Source organism: Microcebus murinus, chromosome 3, assembly GCF_040939455.1.
Source record: "Microcebus murinus isolate Inina chromosome 3, M.murinus_Inina_mat1.0, whole genome shotgun sequence".
Lineage (NCBI taxonomy): Eukaryota > Metazoa > Chordata > Mammalia > Primates > Cheirogaleidae > Microcebus > Microcebus murinus.
In genome coordinates this window covers 31,196,918-31,218,928 of record NC_134106.1, presented here as the reverse complement: position 1 = coordinate 31,218,928, position 22,011 = coordinate 31,196,918, and the positions used below count along the sequence as shown (strand labels likewise).

Sequence of the window (22,011 nt, the reverse complement as noted above, 5' to 3'; positions counted from 1 at the left end):
ATCTAGGAATCTTGCCAAACTCTTATTTGTTCTAATAATTTATCTGCAGATTATCATCTGTCATTTTCAAACAACTACAGTTTTATTTCTACTTTTTAAATTCTTTCTTATTTTATTGGGTTGTTAGATTCCTAATATTTGATAGATGTGATAATACTTGGTATGGTTTTCTTATTCCTGTTTTTTAATGAAGATAATTTTAATGTATCACCTGCTGGAGGGTTGTTTGAAGATATTTTTTTCTCTTTGTGCTGTATTCTGAGCAATTTCTTTCTTTTTTTTTTTTTTGAGACAGAGTCTCGCTTTCTTGCCTAGGCTAGAGTGAGTGCCGTGGCGTCAGCCTAGCTCACAGCAACCTCAAACTCCTGGGCTCAAGCGATCCTCCTGCCTCAGCCTCCCGAGTAGCTGGGACTACAGGCACAAGCCACCATGCCCGGCTGATATATATATATATATATATATATATATATATATATATATATATTAGTTGGCCAATTAATTTCTTTCTATTTTTATGGTAGAGACGGGGTCTCGCTCTTTCTCAGGCTGGTTTTGAACTCCTGACCTTGAGCAATCCGCCCGCCTCGGCCTCCCAGAGTGCTAGGATTACAGGCGTGAGCCACCGCGCCCGGCCCTGAGCAATTTCTTGACCTCTATCTTCCAGTCCACTAATGGCCTTTATATCTGTTTTTAATGGGCTAACTAATTCATTTGGCTTTTTATTTCAATTATTACAATTTTAATTTGTAGTTATTCTAATTGTCCAGATCTGCTTTGTCACTTTTTATATTCTCCTGTTCAGACTTTCAGGGTTAAATACATTTTATGTAATTATGAAATAAATCTATGAGTTGATAATTCCAATATCAAAAGTCTTCACGAGTGGGATTTTGCTGTTGTTTCTGATGACTCTCACGTATGGTGGTTTGCTTCTGCATGGGTTTATGAATTTCAGTTGTGAGGTCATGTTCCTTAGAACTTTGTGGGGACTCTTTGAAGCCTCGGTTTAAAGTGTGCCCCACCAAAGAGAATTTTTTTGTACCTGCCAAGTGCTTGCACTGTAAGAAAACCTGATACTAGCTGTGTAACTCTAGGCAAGTTTATTTAACCTCCTAGCCCCACTTTCCTCATTGCTACAATGGGATAGTGGAAGTATCTACTTGCCTGGGATGCTATAAGGGTTACATGTAAAATGTTTAACAAAGTGCTTGGCATGTCATATGCTCTCAATATATTAGATGCTCTTATTATTATTACTGACTTTTTTCTAGGCCAGCTACCACTAAGCTGAGCACAGGACACTCGATGATGCCACCAAGAACTGTAAAGCACCACTATAACACAACTTGCCAAATAGATTCAGATACACTCTGGCCATATCGTCCTCTAAAATGGAGATCTATAACCCCTAAATGCTTTCCTGAAAGTCTTGGATCACCAGAGAGGCTGGAGTTGGGTTGAGGACAGTAGAGAGGGGTATCAACGGGGAAAAGTGGTGGAAGTGTCTCCTCAGAAGAGCTGCTGTTGATTTTAGAGGGTTCCCCAATAATAAGGCTAGTTCAGCATCCAATTATCCTACACAAAAGCCCTTTATTTATTTATTTTTTTTCCACTTGTTGTAGTGTCTTCCAGTCACCAGCTACTGAGCAAGCTGGGAATGGAATGGATACCTCTGCTAGGCTTGCTCTCCCTCCTGTTTCTGAAGCTGGGAGAATACTAGCCACTCTCCAGACGCAATCCCAGGAGGTCCACAAAAGCCCTTTAGACAACACACCTGGCCAATGCCCCCAGAGCTTCCAAAGAGCTTTTTTATGAGGCACTCTGAAAAATCAATGGCCAGCAAGGATCCCAGACATTTCAAGAAACCTGTGACATGAAAGGCAGATGCCAAAACAAACCAAAAAATGGAATTTAGATGTCAGAAGCCAGAGAGCTCTTGACCCTAGAAAGTAAAGTCAAATTACAGTCACTGCTGTGAAGCTGTTTGATCAGCAGAGTTAGCACTGCTATGGCCACAGTCTTGTATCACTCAGGATTACCTTCAATCGCAAGTAACAAAAATCCAGGCTACAATGGCTTAAACAAATAGCAGTTTATTTTTCTCACAAAACAAGAAGTTGGTGGTAGCAGCTGCAGGCATCGGTTCAATATCTTCATTATGACATCTCTGTGATTTTCTCACTCTTTTTTTTGTTTGTTTGTTTGAGACAGGGTCTCGCTCTGTCACCTGGGGTAGAGTGCAGTGAGATCATCATAGCTCACTGCAACCTCAAACTCCTGAGCTCAAGCAATCCTCCTGCCTCAGCCTCCTGAGTAGCTGGACTACAGGCGTTCACCACCAAGCCCAGCTACTTTTTGTATTTTTAATACAAGCAGGGTTTCACTCTTGCTCAGGCTGGTCTGGAACTCCTAACATGAAGCAATCTTCTAGGCCTCCCAGAGTGCTAAGGTTTTCCTCCTTCTTTTCCTCATGGTCCGAAATGGCTACTGCAATTTCAGGAATCACACATCAAGGCTGCTGCTGGCCCTTTGTCCTGTACAAGTTGTGAAGTAGGCTGTTAACAGGAGAACTTAACGGCTGCTATAGGCTCACAGGCATGTTTCCTGATATGAACAGAGCCCAATTTCTCATCCGAAGACTCTTGGCTTAGATTGGTAAGTGTTAAATGCTAGTAATCGGTAATGATCACTGGTAAAGTAGTAGATTGTGCTGTTGCTAACGGCTGTTTACTTAAGGCAGCTTCCTATCTGTGCCCATGTGGGACTGTTATCACCAACGTCAAAAGCATGTTAAAAAAAAAAAAAGAAAAGAAAAATTTCACAGTCTTAAGAAGACAGTTCTACAAGCACATCACTTTTCAAAGGTTTCAGACTTGCCATTTTCAAACTGTAATTCATGTTACATATGATATATAAAACATCCTCAGATAAGTTTAAAAATATGTTGCTATGACCATCTAAAGCTGGCAGTGTTCTATAGTGTTCTCTGTAGAATTCTCAGATCCTCAGGAGATCAATTCAGAGATGAGCTGGGCTAAGTTGGGAGTCAGTCCCTGGAGCTAGGCTGTGGATGACAACAATTTTAACGTTTTTCTTCTAAACATAAAAAAAAGCACAAACACTATTATATAACGGTAATGTACATCAAAACAATTGGGGGAAAAATCACCCATAATTCCAGCACCCTAACAAATAAACCAATTCAGCTTTCCATGTTCAGTCTACATATCTTTAATGGTGATTGACATATCCTTTTAGGGATGGGTGTGGTGGCTCACACCTGTAATCCTAGCACTTTGGGAGGTGGAGGAGGGAGGACTGCCGATGTCAGTTCAAGACCAGGCTGAGCAACATAGTGAAACCTTGTGTCTACAAAAGATATAAAAATTAGCCAGGTGTGGTGGTGTGTGCCTGTAGTCCCAGCTACCCAGGAGGCTGAAGCAGTAGGATTGCTTGAGCCCAGGAGTTTGAGGTTGCTGTGAGCTGTGACCATGTCACTGTCCTCCTGTCTGGGCAGCAAAGCAAGACTCTATCCCGAAAAAAAACAAAACAAACAAAAAAGTAAACAAAAAGAGACTTATCCTGGCCAGGCGCGGTGGCTCACGCTTGTAATCCTAGCACTCTGGGAGGCAGAGGCAGGCGGATTGTTCAAGGTCAGGAGTTCAAACCCAGCCTGAGCGAGACCCCGTCTCTACTATAAAAATAGAAAGAAGCCGGGCGCGGTGGCTCACGCCTGTAATCCTAGCACTCTGGGAGGCTGAGGCGGGCGGATTGCTCGAGGTCAGGAGTTCGAAACCAGCCTGAGCAAGAGCGAGACCCCGTCTCTACTATAAATAGAAAGAAATTAATTGGCCAACTAATATATATATAAAAAAAATTAGCCGGGCATGGTGGCGCATGCCTGTAGTCCCAGCTACTCGGGAGGCTGAGGCAGAAGGATCGCTTGAGCCCAGGAGTTTGAGGTTGCTGTGAGCTAGGCTGACGCCACGGCACTCACTCTAGCCTGGTCAATAAGCGAGACTCTGTCTCAAAAAAAAAAAAAAAAAAAAAAAAAAAAAAATAGAAAGAAATTAATTGGCCAACTAATATATATATATATATATATATATATATTAGTATATATGTATATACTAATATATATATTAGTATATGATATATATATATTAACCGGGCATGGTGGTGTGTGCCTGTAGTCCCAGCTACTTGGGAGGCTGAGGCAGAAGGATTGCTTGAGCCCAGGAGTTTGAGGTTGCTGTGAGCTAGGTTGATAACCACGGCACTCACTCTAGCCTGGGCAAGAAAGCCAGACTCTGTCTCAAAAAAAAAAAAGAGACATTTCCTTTTAAATAACAAATCACCAATCCAAATGCAAGCCCCATTCTTGAGCTGAGAGATATTTACATAGCCTTGGAGGGATAGGGCCACACAAGAGGTTTGATTCATTCTCTTGAAAATTCTCCTGACAGTGACAAGATAGCAACTTAAAAAAATCATAATCTTCCCTTCAATTTTCAGTTCATTAAAAACAAAGAAAGAACAATCATAATCTGTGTACACATCTCATTTGTTCTAGATTATAATCTCTCAGAAGACAAATGAGGACCATGGTGTGCTCACGATTGCATTCCCTAAAATACCTTGTGTGTACCTTCGGCTTAAAAGACAATTAATAAATATTTGTTGAAAGAATGAATGGGGCCAATCAAGATGGGTGTTCAACTGCTGGGACTGGGAGCAGGAGGGGGAAGCCAGGCTGCCTGTCCCCAGCTCCTCTCTGGCATGGCCAGCAGCAATCTTGCATGAGAAGAGGGCTGGGGTGGGGGTGTGAGACACCACCATGAATCTTCACAGTGTGACTCCAGAGTCCCTGTCCATCCACTTCTGGTCACCCCAGGCTCCTGTCTCATTTTACCTAGAGACCAGGGAAGAAACATCGTGAGATCTTCCTCTCACGAGTGGCACGAGGTCAGAGATGACCAGGTCCTCACCCATTTGCATCTTTCTACAATGTCAAACTTTTGTTGATGCTATTTCAATCACAAAAGCCACAAGCGTGGAGCTCCCAAGGAGGCAGTTCTCAGTACTGCCCATTCACTCTGTAGGCAGAGCTGCAGACGCACAGGCTCAAGCCACTCCACAAGTCAGTCGATATTGCAAACCATACAGAGTAATAGACTAAATCAATATACAAATGTTATAGATTAAAATTTCCACATCGAACAAAGTAACGTTCAATGTCAAGAGAAAAGGGGATAAGAAAAAAAGAGGTTAATGAATCAATCAGTCCAAGGAAAGTGGCATGGACAACAAGGCGGCCCTGGGCTGACCTGGTCCTGACCTGGTCGGTCATCAGTGAAGTTGTCAGTGTCTTGCAAGGAAGATTTCTTTTTTTTTTTTGAGACAGAGTCTCTCTGGTTGCCTGGGCTAGAGTGCCGTGGCATCAGCCTAACTCACAGCAACCTCAAACTCCTGGGCTCAAGCAATCCTTCTGCCTCAGCCTCCCAAGTAGCTGGGACTACAGGCATGCGCCACCATGCCCGGCTAATTTTTTCTATGTATTTTAGTTTCTATGTATTTAGTTCTATGTATTTTTAGTTGGTCAATTATTTTTTTTCTATTTTTAGTAGGGATGGGGTCTCGCTCTTGCTCAGGCTGGTCTCGAACTCCTGGGCTCAAACAATCTGCCCGGCTCGGCCTCCCAGAGTGCTAGGATTACAGGCATGAGCCACCTCGCCCAGCCTGGAAGATTTCTTGATTTGAGCAGAGGGTGGGGTGGCAGATGCCCAGTTTCTTATCATGAGTGACCACAGGCCAGTAGCTCCAGAAACAACTATGGCTGGCTAGAGAAGTCCTGCTCTTCTTATGGCCTTTGAATCATCCAATGGGGACTCATAATAAAGGGTTATGCCCTTATCTGATTGGGTGTAGTTTGCAAACACCTGGTCCTTGTTGACAGGATGCCTTTTAAAATGCCTTTTTAAAGCCATTTTAAGATGGTGTCACTTATGTCAAGGGTACTCTCTACACCTCCCCTTTGGTATCTACTTGTTGGGGTTGCTGTAAGGATCACACGAGTTCATATATGTGAACTGTTTAACAAAGTGCTTGACATGTGATATGTTCAGAGATTTGGGAGGGAATGTGGGGGCAGAGTAACAGGCAGGCCCAAAAGAGGCAGCCTAGGGATGGCCCTGAGCAGTTAGGGGCCCAAGGGCATGGAGCAATTTGAAGACAGCCAGTTAAACATTTACCAGCACATCACTGAACAGAGGCCTGTGCTGGAACAAAGAGCTGTGTACATAGAGACTTTATGACTAAAAGCAAATGGACAAAACCATCAACTCCATCAGTGGTGGTGGCACAATACCACAAATGTCACAGGGAAAGGAACATTTGCACTCAGGGGTCATCATCGAGGAATAAGACCAAACTAGCCCCTCCACAGCAGAGACCAGCAAGGATCCTGGACGTCACCTGAATCTAAGGCCTCTCTCTCTTACTGCCCCAGAACCGTGCAGTGCTCTATCACTAAGCCACCATCCTGAGGATGTCACTAGACATTGGTCCTCATGATTGAGTTATCCAACAGACTCTTTAAGAGCCAAGACCAAGAGACTTTTGATTGGCTAGTTAAACAATTTGTAAGTAACTAATGAAAGTAAAACTTGATGAAATCTGCTTGGATGGTAGGAAGATGAATTTCTACAGGATCTGGGATTCTTATCTTTACGGAAAGAGGAGAAAAGTTTTTTAAAAAATGGTAACAAACACTGTTCAAGACCAGAGGATAGATCCTCTACTCTATAGATCTCATGATTATGTTATCCTAGATCTGGTGTACATTAGACTGGTTGGGGAGGGAAATACATAAACGCACACCCCCCCCAAACAGGATCAATTATTCTTAGTTCCACCCCCACCAAAAAAAAAATCATTGCATTTGTAAGCAATAGCACTGATAGGGGGTGAACTAAGGTCAAGAATGTCTATACCATTACTTGGTACTTTTTTTTTTGGTACTTTTTTTAAAATAGTGATTTTATGCTAATACAGGGCCATTTAGACCTGGCTGCATCAAAATAGCTGTTTAAGGCCAGGCTTGGTGGCTCCGGCCTGTAATCCTAGCACTCTGGGAGGCCCAGGCGGGCAGATTGCTCAAGGTCAGGAGTTTGAGACCAGCTTCAGCAAGAGCAAGACCCCTGTCTCTACTATAAATAGAAAGAAATTAATTGGCCAACTAATGTATATAGAAAAAATTAGCCTTAGCCGGGCATGGTGGCGCATGACTGTAGTCCCAGCTACTTGGGAGGCTAAGGCAGCAGGATTGCTTGAGCCCAGGAGTCTGAGGTTGCTGTGAGCTAGTCTGATGCCAAGGCACTCACTTTAGCCTGGGCAACAAAGCGAGACTCTGTCTCAAAAAAAAAACAAACAAAACCCTGTTTAAAAATGTCCTGCTTCAGACCTGTGTCTTATTTGGTCTTCTAAACACTGTCTATCCTCACCACCTCACTCTCTGCTCCTTAAAACTTTAGCCTATAGAGCACGGGAGCATTTGCCTATGCAGAAGTCAGGAAGGATCCATTCACAAACAACCATGACAACATGCTTTTTACAAGCAGTAGGAACAGTGGTAATGGGAATGCAAATTCTTTTTTTATATATATATATCATATCTTTTAGGTTTATTAGGTATAACTTTTAAAATTCTAGGCATTTGACTACCTGTATATGATTGATAATAGTTTGCTGGCTGCACCATGTGAAAACACTGTAGTATATGTGAGACAAACTAGCAAGCATAAGAAGCCATGTTTGCTCATTCTGTTTTGCTCATTCTCCATTCAGGAGAATTTCACAAAACCCCTGACTCAGTGACTGAGTGCGGCTCTCTGGAAGAATGCCCTGAAGATGAGAAGTAGGTAATAGAGCACAGGTTCCCATGTCTCTTGCCTGAGTCACTGCATTTTTTAAAAAGATAAGTTTAAAAAATGTATCTTTCTGTACACAAGATAATGCCTGACAGAATTAATGGTTATGCCTCTGTAATCTATAACCAGAGGTGCTCTCACATCTAAGTTTTGATGAATTTACCCTAATGAAACTTCTGAGCACGTTTGATATAATTTCTGAGAACCTGCAGAACCGCTACCACCTATATACAAGCTGTGGGCTGAAACACTGCTTTGGAGCGGTCTAACACACTCTTTGAAGGACTGCCCTGGGTTGCAATCCTGTTAGACTCCAGAATAAAACTAACTTTGATATTTTAAAAGTCTGATTGTTTTCTTTAGTTGACGTATATAATGGGAACTAAGGGGCAATTGTATCTATTGTGATAAAGCACCTCCCTTGCCTGATACATTGTGATTTTCTTATGCAAAAGAGGTTGGAGGTGAAATAGGGAAGCTAGGAGAAATGAGGAAGTCAGGAGATTCAGCCATTCAATTAACAAATCCTTATTGAGCTCTGTTACATTCCAGACACTAGTCTAGGCACTATTAATAGAAACAAAACACACATCTGTGCATTTGGAGTTCTAGCAGGATAGAGCTGAAGGTTTCATCACAGGGTATGTTGGACAGGAGTGTGGGAGCTGTTGATACACTATGTTGCATTTGAGCCTATATGATGCTTTTTGTAGCCATGTTGGAACTTACCATAGATGCTAATTGCATATATTTATCTGTGAGAATACTTATAGCAATTGTGGTGGTGCTGTTCCGGGTGTCGCTGGTAAGCCAACATCCACCACTTACCAGAAGGTGTGTGAAAACTCAAAACTTAAGTTCGAGGTGGTAAATAAGGCTGAAAAAATGTTACATTTTTGTATTATCTTAGCATCATATTTTTGTAGTGCTGTGGCTTCTTCCTGGGCTTTGTTACAGAAAAGATAGTTAAGCCATGTCAGCTATAGAAAGTCTAAACTCTTCTAGTCTGAAAGATAAAGATGCCAGAATCTCCACCTTTAGGTTCACACTTTCTGTGTCTTTCTTTTGATACAACACTACCTAAAAATCATTTATGATCTTATAAAAGTGTACACCACAGATAACTATAGTTTTTTTTAAGATGTCGATAGATACTGCTAGTTACCTATTTTTTTTAAGATGGGGTCTCACTATGTGCCCAGGCTGGAGTGCAGTGGCTATTTACAGGCATGATCCATCCCAGCCCACTAAAGCCCCAAACTCCTGGCCTTAAAGGATCCTCCTGCATCAGCCGCCCAAGTAATTGGAAGTTTGTGTACAAGTATATACATCACCAAACCTGCTTTGCTAGTTACTTATTTGTTGACTATTTCTCTCTTCTTCTTCTTCTTCTTCTTCTTTTTTATTTTTCTGAGACAGAGTCTCACTGTGTTGCCCAGGCTAGAGTGCTGTGGCATCAGCACTCCTGACTCACAGCAACCTGTGAGCACACATTCACAGCACTCCTGACTCACAGCAACCTCAAATTCCTGGGCTCAAGCCATCCTTCTGCCTCAGCATCCTGAGTAGCTGGGACTATAGACGCATGCCACTACGCCCAGCAATTTTTTTCTGTTTTTAGTAAAGACAGGATCTTGCTTTTGCTGAAGCTGGTCTCAAACTCCCAACCTCAAGCGATCCTCCCCTTGGCCTCCCAGAGTGCTAGGATTATAGGTGTGAGCCACCACCGCGTCTGGCCCTCTCTTCTGTCTTGTTGAAAAATTTTGTTAGGGAAAAACATACCTGGCATAGGTATGAACTTTCCTAGTCAAATAGGACTAGGAAATGGTCCTGGCCAATGTTATGGTTCTGGCCAATAAGATGATACAATAGGGACAGAGAGATCTGGCACCATCTTTGACTCCTTTTTTTTTTTTATCCCCTCTGTGGTCTTCAACAGTATGTGATTCCTGAAACTGCAATAGTCACCTTGGACCATGAGGAAGAGTGAAAAAACCACAGAGGTGTCATCTCTGTCATAATGAAGATAATGAACCAATGCCTGCAGCTGCTACCTCCAACTTCTTGTTATGTGAGAAAAATAAACTGCTATTTGTTTAAGCCATTGTAGCCTGGATTTTTGTTACCTGCAGTTGAAAGTAATCCCGAGTGATACAAGACTGTGGCCATGGCAGTGCTAACTCTGCTGATCAAACAGCTTCACAGCAGTGACTTGACTCTCCAGGGTCAAGAGCTCTTTGGCTTCTGATGTCTGAATTCCATTTTTCTCTGTTTGTTTTGGCATCTGCCGTTCATGTTACAGGTTTCTTGAAATGTCTGGGATCTTTGCTGGCCATTGATTTTTCAGAGTGCCTCATAAAAAAGCTCTTTGGAAGCGGTGGGTGCATTGGCCAGGTGTGTTTTCTAAAGGGCTTTTCTGAAGGAAGATTGGGTGGTGAGGCACTTTACTATTGGGGGACCCTGTAATGTCAGAGTCTGGAGACATTTTCTCTGGGAGGATCCAGTTTCTCCAGAGGAGAATCTCTAATTGAGTTTGCTTGTAGGTGTGGGGAGTAGGTATGTGCTCAGTTACTGGCATTCTAGGAAAGGGACATGCCAAAATGTCCATGATTCAGTAATATAGCTTCTGATAGAATACTCCAGTTTTCAGCTCTATGACTTGTCCTTCCCCTGCATTTGGCTTCGTCTCCAAGTCCAGAGACTCTTGGGTTAATTTCTTCAGAGTGTGAACCTCCATTCTCCTGTGGGGTGGTGAGCAGAGAGAGGAATATTTGTCTGGAAGCTTAAGAGTTGGTGAGGGGACCAGGGACAGCAGGTCCAACTCACATATTGTACACCAATCCATTCATTTTAGAGTCACATCTTCACTTCTACCTTTTGTGGTTCTTGCTGCCTCTAAGCTCTGAGACTCTCAGTTTCTAGCTCATTACTCATTGAAACCCCCCTGTGGGATGCTTAGATTTCCATTTTCTCTGTTCTATTGCATCAGTTATTACTTCTCTATTCACTTTCCATATTTCATAAGTTTGATGAATATTCTTTGTTTCTTCTCTAGCTTGTTGGAAGCTAATAAAACCTTTTTACTGTATATTCTTCTACTGTTATTTTACTGGTGTTTGGAAGGAGTCACAGAAATGTGGTCACTCTACTATGTTTTCGTTCCTTTTTCTAGTGAACCTACTTTTGTTTTATTTTTTCTTCCCGAGACAGGGTCTTGCTTGGTTGTCCAGGCTAGAGTGCACTGGCATCACTACTGTTAGGGTGGAAAGCCTAGTGAGTGCTCATGGTGCAGGTGGAGAAAAGCTTCTCACACAGAGATTAGGATATATAAAAGTAAAAAAAAGTTTATTTTATCTTCTTAGAGGAGAGAAAGTGAGAGAATGAAAGAGAGAAGGGAAGGTGGGGGAAGAGAGCAGAAAGATGGAGTGGCATCCCAAAGAGAAGAGGGTGCCAGAACTGAGGCCAAGTGGCTTGCTGATTTTATGGGGACAAAGAGAAAGGAAAAAAATAGTGATTGTTGTCAGTTGAAACAAAAGCGGCTGTGGAGTAATTAGCAGGAGGCAGCTGTGAGACATCAGGTTGTCCGTCTTTCTTATTCTCTCTGACAATGGTTATCTCTGAAATGCAGTCAGGTTTATTGCAGGGGTGGTGATTTTGCAACTGAGGATGTGGTTTTGGGCAGGAAACTAAGGCCTGGAGTTTGCCCTCCTGCTGTCTGTCCAGGAGCTTCTCAGGAACACCTTGAGACTATAAGACAAATTCTAAATGCAGTTTCTGGTGAATATAACGAGAAAGATTTACTTTTCCTTTCTGTCTTTCAGCTCTTTTCAGATGTTTGTGAAAATGGAATCCTTCAGGGTGCCTGCCAGCTAGGGAGAGGAAGAGCTGAGGGCAGGAAGAAAGCTCATGACTGATCTTTAGCAATTATTAGGAAATTGTGGGATTAGACATTTTCCTGTTATTTCAGCAAGGCTGCCCCTTTCAATTACAGCTCACTGCAACCTCCAACTCCTGGGCTCCAGTGATCCTCCTGCCTTAGCCTCCTGAGTAGCTGGGACTATGTACCTCACCATGCCTGGCTAATTTTTCTATGTTTTGTAGAGACAGGGTCTTGCTTTTGCTCAGGCTGGTCTTGAACTCCTGGCATCAAGCTATCCTTCCACTTCCACCTCCCAGAATGCTAGGATTACAGATGTGAGCTACCTACCACATCCAGCCTAGATAACCTAGTTTTGAATTCCAGGACTGATGAGAGTGAGCATTTGTCTTAATCCCTTTTGTGTTGCTATGGCAGAATATCACAGACTGGGTAATTTGTAAAGAAAAGAAACTTATTTCTCATAGTTCTAGAGGCTGGGAAGTCCAAGGTTGAGGGGTCTGCATCTGTTGAGGCCTCGTTGCTGCTTCATGACATGGCAGAAGTAAAACCACCCTTTACACAAATCAATAAAGGGGTGCGAGGTAAGAACTGCAGTAAGGGCCTAGCTAAAAATAATGATAATAATTAGTCACTATCCCCCTTTTGTGTCTCTGTAATTGCCACTTGGAGCCATGCAGCTGGTGGTCATAAAGATTCTTAACTTCTCCCCATAGCTGGTATTAATAAAGATTCTTAACTTTCTCCATAGATAACATCACCTTTTTGAAACCTAAAGGTAGTTTTAAAGATACCTTCTAGATCCCGAATTCCAGTGGATTGGTAGACCCACCCAGACCAGCTGTCCATACCAAGAAACCAACTCAACTGGAATAGTGACCCCAGGGACTGGAGCAACAGAAGAAGATGATTTCTATACCCCTATAATTTTGCCCTAATTAACAAACCTAATTGCCTAATCCCTTGCCTGCCAAACTATTCTTAAAAACCCTGTCTCCCAAATTCTCGGGAAGGAGGATTTGAGAAATTTCTCCCATCTCCCCACGTAGTGCTATGCGGAATAAAACTCTTTCTTCATTGCACCCCTGACTGTCCCAGTACATTGGCTCTTCTCTGTGCAGTGGGCAAATGAACATGGTTGGGTGGCAACAGAAGGGCAAATGAGCACATAAGGCAGAAAGACAAGATGGGGGTCATATGTATCCTTTTATCAGATATAACAGCATTATCCATTCATGAAAGAGTAATCCTTCATGCTCTAATCACCTTTTAAAGACATCATTTCTTAATACTGTTATAATGGCAATTAAGTTTCCAACACGTGAACTTTTGGGGACATATTCAAACTATTGCAGCACCACAGTAATTGGCTGTAGGAATGAAAATCCCTGGGAAGAGCTGAATAGTTGGGCAGATGATGTTAGGAGCTCAAATCACTTATTAGTGAAAGAAACTCTACCTAAACAGGCTTAAGCAATAGAGGAATTTATTGGTTCATGAAAGTGGAGGTTCAAGGGGTTGAATGGACAATTTTTGATCTAAAGGAGAAATTTAGAGAGAAAATCTATTAGGTAGGAAGAAGAAAAGGTGTCTAAGTTACCAGAAGTAAAAGGAGTTAAATTAGTAAATTCTGGGCAAAGTAAACATGTCAGCAGAAGTTTTAGAAAGAGAAACAAAATAAAGAAATAGGTAGGAATTGCAGAATGTCTATGTTTATGTGAACATATATGCAAAGGGAACCAAGAATACAATGGGAATTTCATTGGGTATGGTTCAAGTATCATTCAAGTTGTGGTGTGTTAGTTTGTCCCTTCCAGTTTTTCTACAATGGAACACCCTCTTTATGATAATGACATGATAATCACCTCATCATAACAAAGACTACATACAAATGAAGTAAACAACAATTAGGGGCAAAACTATCAGTGGTCTAGCGAATTGAACCTTTGGGAACTATATGGAGAGGAGATTTGGAAGTGATGTGTGCCAGATAAAAGAGTGATATCATGAGAAAAATAATTTCTGTTATATAAAAAAGGATTATTTAGACCCTGTGGGCTTGAGAGTGATTGTAGGTACTTCCAACCTGTTGTCTCTCTCCCTGAATTTGGTCAAGTTGACAGAGATAATAAATCATGTGTTTGTATATTCTTATTGTCTTGCCAGTTGTTTCATTGGCACCACTGCCTAGAAGAAACTCCAGGAACCCAGAACTGGAAAATGGTGAGAGTTTTTACTCCTGGTGAGCTGGATAAATTGGTCTGGATTTGAGTGATTACACCTACTGTTCCTGAGTGGATGGTAGGGAAAAAAAAAAAAAAGGAAAGGGAATCAACATGGAGCCAGCTTCAGACATAACTGGACCCAGGGGCTCAAATGATGTCACTGGCGCTGTTTCCCCATCTCCCAGCTCCGTTTATCTCTTGCAGCTTCATTCTGGGCTTCTCCAATCCTAGATTCCTATGTTCCTAGTTTAGCAAACCCTATAAAATGGCAGTCTTTCCCAATAGTCTGAAAAAAACTTCTGGGGGTGATTCTGATCTGTTCTGCTTGGTCACATATATATCTCTGAACCAATCAACGAGACTAGGGAAATAGGGAACTCTGGTTGGCTCGGTTGGGTCACTTGTCCTCTCTTGTGATGCTGGCCATGCAGCCCTGAGTGAAAGTTCATCCCCAACTAAGAAATCTGGATTGGGTCCCTCACAGGAAAGAAGAGCTCCATGCTAAGTGGAGGATCCGTACTGTTAAAAATGAGAATTGTCTATTATAGGTTCATTTTTTACTAAAGGATTAGAATCATGCCTGTCTGTGCTGGCCAGCATGGCCCCTAATAGAGATTGCAGCATTCAATATAAAACATTCTATACTTTCAGAATGAACACAGAACTGATTTGTTCTATGTAGTTTCAAGTAAATTTTAATTTGGAGTGATGGTCATAGAATCTGCAGAAGTGATGCTATTATGGCCCTACTCTTTAGGCTTCATAAATATCACCTTAAAAATCTGGTAGCTATGAGCATGGCAGTGGCTAACGGTAGAGGAATAGTTTTAGAGTAGGGGATGTGTCCTGTTGGTTTGCAGTGCCCAGCCTACTTTGAACTAACCTTCATCTCAATGCCTTTCATTATTAAAATCTTTTTTTTTTTTTTTTTTTTTGAGACAGAGCCTCACTTTGTTGTCCAGGCTAGAGTGAGTGCTGTGGCGTCAGCCTAGCTCACAGCAACCTCAAACTCCTGAGCTCAAGTGATCCTGCTGCCTCAGCCTCCCGAGTAGCTGGGACTACAGGCATGTGCCACCATGCCCGGCTAAGTTTTTCTATATATATTAGTTGGCCAATTAATTCTTTCTATTTATAGTAGAGAAGGGGTCTCACTCTTGCTCAGGCTGGTTTCGAACTCCTGACCTCGAGAAATCCACCTGCCTCGGCCTCCCAGAGTGCTAGGATTACAGGCATGAACCACCATGCCCAGCCTATTAAAATCTTTTAATCCAGTTTATTGGAATTTTTTGTTTGGAAATTTTACTGGTGACTACTCATGTAAATTATACCTAAAAGATGACTGACTACCTAGGATAAAATAGAATTTGTTTTACATTTTATTTATAGTCAATTTTTCTGAATACTTATTTTATAAGGTGAGGAACACCTATGGAATATAAAACTGGGAATTGGCGGGGTATTTTTTTGTAAACTAGATACGTAGTCGGAATGTTCCTATACCTAGTCAGTCCATAGCAATCAAAAAAGTCACAATAAATTCCTACCTGAAAGACTTCAATAACTTCTCCTCACAAAAGCTTCACCAGTTAATCTGGGAACTGTGAAAGGTTTCTTGGATGTTTTTAGGAACAAGTCGGTTCATGCACCTGTGGAGGTCCAGTGTCCTGATACAAGTCCCTCGTTCCAAATCTGTTGGATGGAGGCACTGGGCCTGTAGATGGGGGCCTCCCTGTAATTTCTGCTTTTCTGCTGCTCCATTGTATGTGCTGATTCTGACAACACAGCATAAGGAAGTTTCTTCAACTTCTAATTCTAAACTGCTTTTCAGAAAGCCCTAATGAGTCCACAGGACCAAATGGGTTGGGTGGAAGAGAGGTAAGAGTTGAGTGGCCGTGTTTGTTTTCCTCACCACTCTCTCCAGATTTTTTTTTTTTTATTTCAGAGACAAGGTCTCACTCTGTCGCACAGGCTTGGGTGCAGTGGCATGATCATAACTCATTGTAACCTTGAACTCCTGGGCTCAAGTGATCCTCCCCCTAGGACTACAGGCACAGGCTACCACGCTTGGCCTCTCTCCAGATTCTTATTCAAAGCCTTTTCTTTTTCCTTTCTTCCTCCAAAGTCCCCAAGCCTCTAGGCATAGCTCTCTAAGTCAAGCATCAAATACTCCTGTGCTTATTTACTGAATCAAATATATGCCCCGGAACAGAAGAGGGTGTGTGTCAATCATCTACACCTGCCTCCCTGCCAAGGTTTAGGTGCACTGGGTCACCTGATTCTCAGATGTATTGCCATTCAGAATAATGGTATTGAGACTTTTAAAAACGGTTTAAAGGCTGGGCGTGGTGGCTCACCTCTAATCCTAGCACTCTGGGAGGCTGAGGCAGGAGGATTGCCCAAGGTCACGAGTTCGAAACCAGCCGGAGCAAGAGCAAGATCCTGTCTCTACTATAAATAGAAAGAAATTAATTGGCCAACTAAAAACATATATATAAAAAATTAGCTGGGCATGGTGGCGCATGCCTGTAGTCCCATCTACTTGGGAGGCTGAGGCAGGAGGATTGCTTGAGCCCAGGAGTTTGAGGTTGCTGTGAGCTAGGCTGATGCCACAGCACTCTAGCCCAGGCAACAAAGTGAGACTCTGTCTCTAAATAAATAAATAAAATTATCTGTTGTAATGGAGCAAGGAATAGAATCGCATGTGAATGTTGACAATGATTTATTGTTTCCCAATCCTATAGTAGCCTATACTCTGTTCTATATCAAATACTTGTTATATTACTACTCAGCACATGTTCATAACTGACGTTTTATTTTTTCTGGTGCTCAAATTCATTAAATAAGAGAATGAACACTGTATTCTGCAAATGTTAGATGCTATAAGCCTTAATACATTTTTTAAATAAAATCGGGAATTGTCAAAATAATTCAAGTAACTTTTCCATTGATGCCAAACATACATTAAAGTCGTATTCAAATCTAGTGTTGGGTATCAGTAATAGAATAATGATCAGTTCATTGTTTCTTATACAAAATTTCCTTTGAAATTTCTTCTGAATTTGGGCAAGCTCCAAGAAGTATTCTGCAGAATAATTATGCCCAGTACTAATGAGTCATTCTATCCTTCATTTGAATCACATATCAGTTTTGGCTTTAAGAGATTTTTTATTTTATTTTATTTTATTTTTTTTTTTTTATTTTTTTTTTTTATTTTTTTTTTTTAAGACTAGTCAAGTGCAGTAGTGAGGAGGGGGGAAAGTAGTAGATCTGTAACTGACTGTGAACAATCACGTGAGATAACTCACTACCTTCGGACCAGCCACTTTAAGAGATTTTTAAAAAAATAATTTCACAATCATCTAAATAAAGTTTCTTTTGAAGTTAGTATAGTGGGAAGATCAAAATTTTCTCCAATAATGAAAATGTATAATTTTTAAAGATTAAAATTTCTTAGAGGAGTTTGTGAATCATAACAGTACTCAATTTTTAACCCCCAAAATTACAAAATTTTATAATTTTTCTTACAAAAATATTAGAGAATGTTTAAAAGCTTCAATAACTTCATCATACTCTTAAAATGCTTTTTTTTTTTTTTTGAGACAGAGTCTCGCTTTGTTGCCCAGGCTAGAGTGAGTGCCATGGCGTCAGCCTAGCTCACAGCAACCTCAAACTCCTGGGCTCAAGCAATCCTTCTGCCTCAGCCTCCCAAGTAGCTGGGACTACAGGCATTCGCCACCATGCCCGGCTAATTTTTTGTATATATATTTTTAGTTGGCCAATTAATTTCTTTCTATTTATAGTAGAGACGGGGTCTCGCTCTTGCTCAGGCTGGTTTCGAACTCCTGACCTCGAGCAATCCGCCCGCCTCGGCCTCCCAGAGAGCTAGGATTACAGGCGTGAGCCACCGCGCCCGGCCTTAAAATGCTTTTTTAATTTTTCCAAATTTCCTTCTAGCTTTATCCATATATGCCTATATTTTACATAGCTATAATCATACAGTATATACCATGGTTCTCAACTGGGGGCAATTTTGCCCATCTTGGAGAGCTGAGAATGCCTGGAGACATTTTTGATTGTCACTACTGGGCATGGGTGGTGCTACTGGCATGCAGGTGGTAGAGGCCAAGGATGCTGCTAAACATTCTGCAATATACAGCCCCCTCTGAGCAAAGGATTTTCTGGTCCAAAATGTTAATGGTGCCAGTTTGAGAAACCCTGGTAAACACACACACACACACATTTGTATTAGGCTTTAACAATTTTCCATTAAATAATAAATCCTTTTATTGTCACAAGGGTCTTATTAACTCCTTAATACAGGTAGTTGACAATCACAATTTAATGATTTCCCTACTCTTAGATGCCATGGATAATGTTATGACCACCTCTATGAATATGGCTTCTATATTAGTTTGGATTAGACTTAAATTCTCCTGAGTAAAATTACTTTGACAAAGAGCATTATCATTTTTTGGCTCTTATATTTGGTATAGGGATCTTATAAACATTAACTGTGGTAAAATGCATTCATTATTAATAGTTTACCAAAGAAAATTAAAGTCTGCCTTTGACTACAGTTTCTAATGCTATCATTTTGTAAATGGGAAGTACTAGGGGAAGACTCTATCTGACAGTTTTAACTTCTGAGTAGATGATGTGATTGTAGGTGCAGGGAGGGCATCTCTTTACCTATTTACGTTACCCACTGTGTTTGAAATCTCACATAAGTCCGAGGGGGAAAAAGGTATAACAATCTGCCTTAGCCATCTTTAAAATAAGAGTACTTGGCAGGGACACAGAGAGGGTTGGGATTGTGTTTTGTTTATCCTCGTATCTGCGACCACTACAGGATCAAGCTGAAAATGTATGTCATAAAAGTTTGTTGAATGTAGGAGTGGTAAAACATGAAGCGATAAGCTGAATGTAACTAACTTTACTGGGGCAGATGACAGCATAGAAAACTTTGTGTTACCACAAAACATAATGATTTTATGGAAACACACACAAGCTATCATGTTACTATTGGTTCTCACAGTTATCATTATACTTAATGATTTAAAGATTGTTGCTTTTGCTATCAGACTCTGCTAGAAATATCTGCAAAGGTTGGTGGTGGAAGCCAAGATATAAAAGGTCTGGGGACAAATACATAGCTTTTCCTCTCAGCCAGGATGAAAATGTACTCCCTAGGAAGGCAATATCAATTTTTGTTTCATTTAACAGGATTACAAAGGCATTAACAAATTCATGAATTAATAGATATATTTTTTCTTTTTTTGAGACAGAGTCTCACTCTGTTGCCCAGGCTAGAGTGCTGTGGCATCAGCCTAGCTCACAGCAACCTCAAACTCCTGGGCTCAAATGATCTCCTGCCTCAGCCTGCTGAGTAGCTGGGACTACAGGCATGTGCCACCATGCCCAGCTAATTTTTTCTATATATTTTTAGTTGGCCAATTAATTTATTTCTATTTTTAGTAGAGATGGGGTCTTATTCTTGCTCAAGCTGTTTCGAACTCCTGACCTTGAGAGTGATCTGCCCGCCTTGGCCTCCCAGAGTGCTAGGATTACAGGCTTGAGCCACCGTGCCTGTGCCCAACCTTATAGATAAATTTTTAAAAACTAGAGAGTATGCATACATGGCACAAAAAATTTTAAAGTATACAAGAATACAGTATATACAAACAAGGCTATGATTTTCAGCAATCCAGTTTCCCTCCCTGGAGGCTTGCCATGGATATGTTAGGTATAGGCAAAAACCTGCTATAATTAACAGATCCCAAAATAAGGTACACAAGCAAAGTAGAAAATTGTCTCTCTCATGTAACAGTCTGAAAGTGTGAGTTCCAGCTGTGTGTGTGTGTGTGTGTGTGTGTGTGTGTGTGTGTGTAAAATCACCCAGGTACCCAGTGCCTTCAACCTTGCCGCTCTGCTATTCCTTACGTTGTTGGCATAGTGTAAACTAACTCAGCGCCACATCTAGACTCCTGTATGTGGGAAGGAGAGAGGACATGGGGGAGCAAACAATTCTTTTGAAGCAAATGATGTAGAAGATGTACCATCATTTCTGCTCCTATTCCATTGCCAAGAACTTTGTCACACGACCACACCTAGCTGCAAGGAAGGCTGGGAAATGTATTCTCTAACTGGGTGGCTGCATGCCAAGCTGAAACTCTCAATGCAGAAGAAGGAAGGCTAGGTGGGTAGGACTGGGATGGGAGTTGGAGGGAATTGATTTTGTAGCTGTGGGTGTCTAAGAATGAGAATCAATTCTTTCACAATGTGTCAGTGATATCAACTGGATTATGAATCATTGAATCTGCCCCAGTGTTGAACTGTGATGTCTGGCATGTCACAGCTAGATCCCTCCAGAATGTCAGGGAGTAAATAAGTAGCAATCAATGGAGACCTGATGTTTCAATCCACTTAATTTCTAGATTGTCTTTTTAAGCCCATTCTTCTCTTTTTTATATTTGAACCTCTAAGACTGGGGCTTGATAATCTGGAGGTCATTAGACAATCTTCCTTGTCCACGAAAAGACTGCGCAGACGTAATTTTTTAAAGTCCTGAAGCAGATGAAATTCATCTTTGGTAATCTCAGGTTTCTTCACCTTTCTTTCTCTTCTCGTGTCTCTTCGTGTCCTGGGTACAGTATACAGTGCCCTTGTGGTGTCCTGACCATTCAGAATGCCACCCACAGTGCACACAGAACTCTGACTTCTTTTTATGTAAGGCTGTGGTTACAACACTCTCTTCTTTTCTCACCCAATAATTATTTCCCCTTAGTGCTCCACCTCCCTAGCTGGTTGATGTGGCTGGGAAGTGGGGAGCAGAAAAGGACCTTAAGGAGTAGTTGCTGCTTGTGAAAAGAACTCAATCTGAGTAGACAGAACTGTTGCCTTACCTACTTGAAAAGGACTAGAGTTTGTCTTACTGTCTGCAGGACCAAAAAAAATTCTATGTCTTGATTGCAGATATACAAGTTAGTATTCCTGCAGAAACATTTCCAAGAGTCAATTCTGCAAATTTTCACTTCTTTTCTGCAAAAAGCATTGTCCTGTGCAAATAATCATGCAGATTAACTTTATTTCTTCTCCACTCCTATGGTCACTTTGGTATCATTTGTAGAACAACTGAAGCCATCTTAGAGACTTTGTTTTCAGATTGAGATAAAATGATGTATTAGTACTTTCTTTTTCTCACTGAAATCTTATAATAAATTTTTATTATTTATTGCATCCTCCCGACTCTCTTGCAGCTATTATTGTGTAAGTACTTAGGTTTCAAGAATCAGATGCCTCTTAGGTAAGATCTAGAAGGCTGTTTCTGCTGCTAGGCATGCTGGTGGAGGCATTTTTTTCTTTTGTAACAGTGGTACTGGAGGTCCTGGTGTTCCTTTATCAGCTTCATGAATATCGGGAAGCATGGGTGGTGCATCTGTTTTGCTGGTGCAGATCCAGTTGGTATGGTGTGACTGTGGAGCTGGCCATCAAAGTGGCAGCTTCCTGATCATGGTGGCTTCCAGACTGTGGCCACCGTGGTGTAGTGGTGGAGCTGTCAGCTTCTCAATGAGGGAGAGCATAGCCCTTTTGGTTTTCCAGTTCTGAGGTGTGGTTTTGAAAGTCATTTCACTAGTATTCTCAATTTTTTAAGTATTTTAATACTTCTAGCTTAGACTAAATAGAGTGTATTATGTTCTCTGCAACTAACTTTGACTGATATAGTCTGCTCTACCTGTTTTCAGAATCCCTGATATTTTAGCAAATATTTATTGAGACCTTCTATAAACAGGTGTTGATATATATTTTTTCTAGAGGTATAAAAGAGTAGTTTCAGTTCACACAAATTCTAGGTTGCTTAAAAAATTACATTTCCAGGAAAGTAGTTCTATCCAAATAGGGCAGAAAAATTAAAAGTTCCAATTCCAATGTAGTCACCATAGATAGGTCATATGTCCTTATTGATATAGTGAAAAGAAGATGG

General features: G+C 41.3%; 1 non-coding gene across 1 annotated transcript; it reads right to left on the bottom strand.

The window, feature by feature from the left end:
* Positions 1-1,611: 1,611 nt before the first annotated feature.
* LOC142870363 (small nucleolar RNA SNORA7) lies at positions 1,612-1,749 on the bottom strand. The gene has a single exon (XR_012918773.1). It is a non-coding gene; the product is annotated as a small nucleolar RNA SNORA7 (small nucleolar RNA).
* Positions 1,750-22,011: the final 20,262 nt, after the last annotated feature.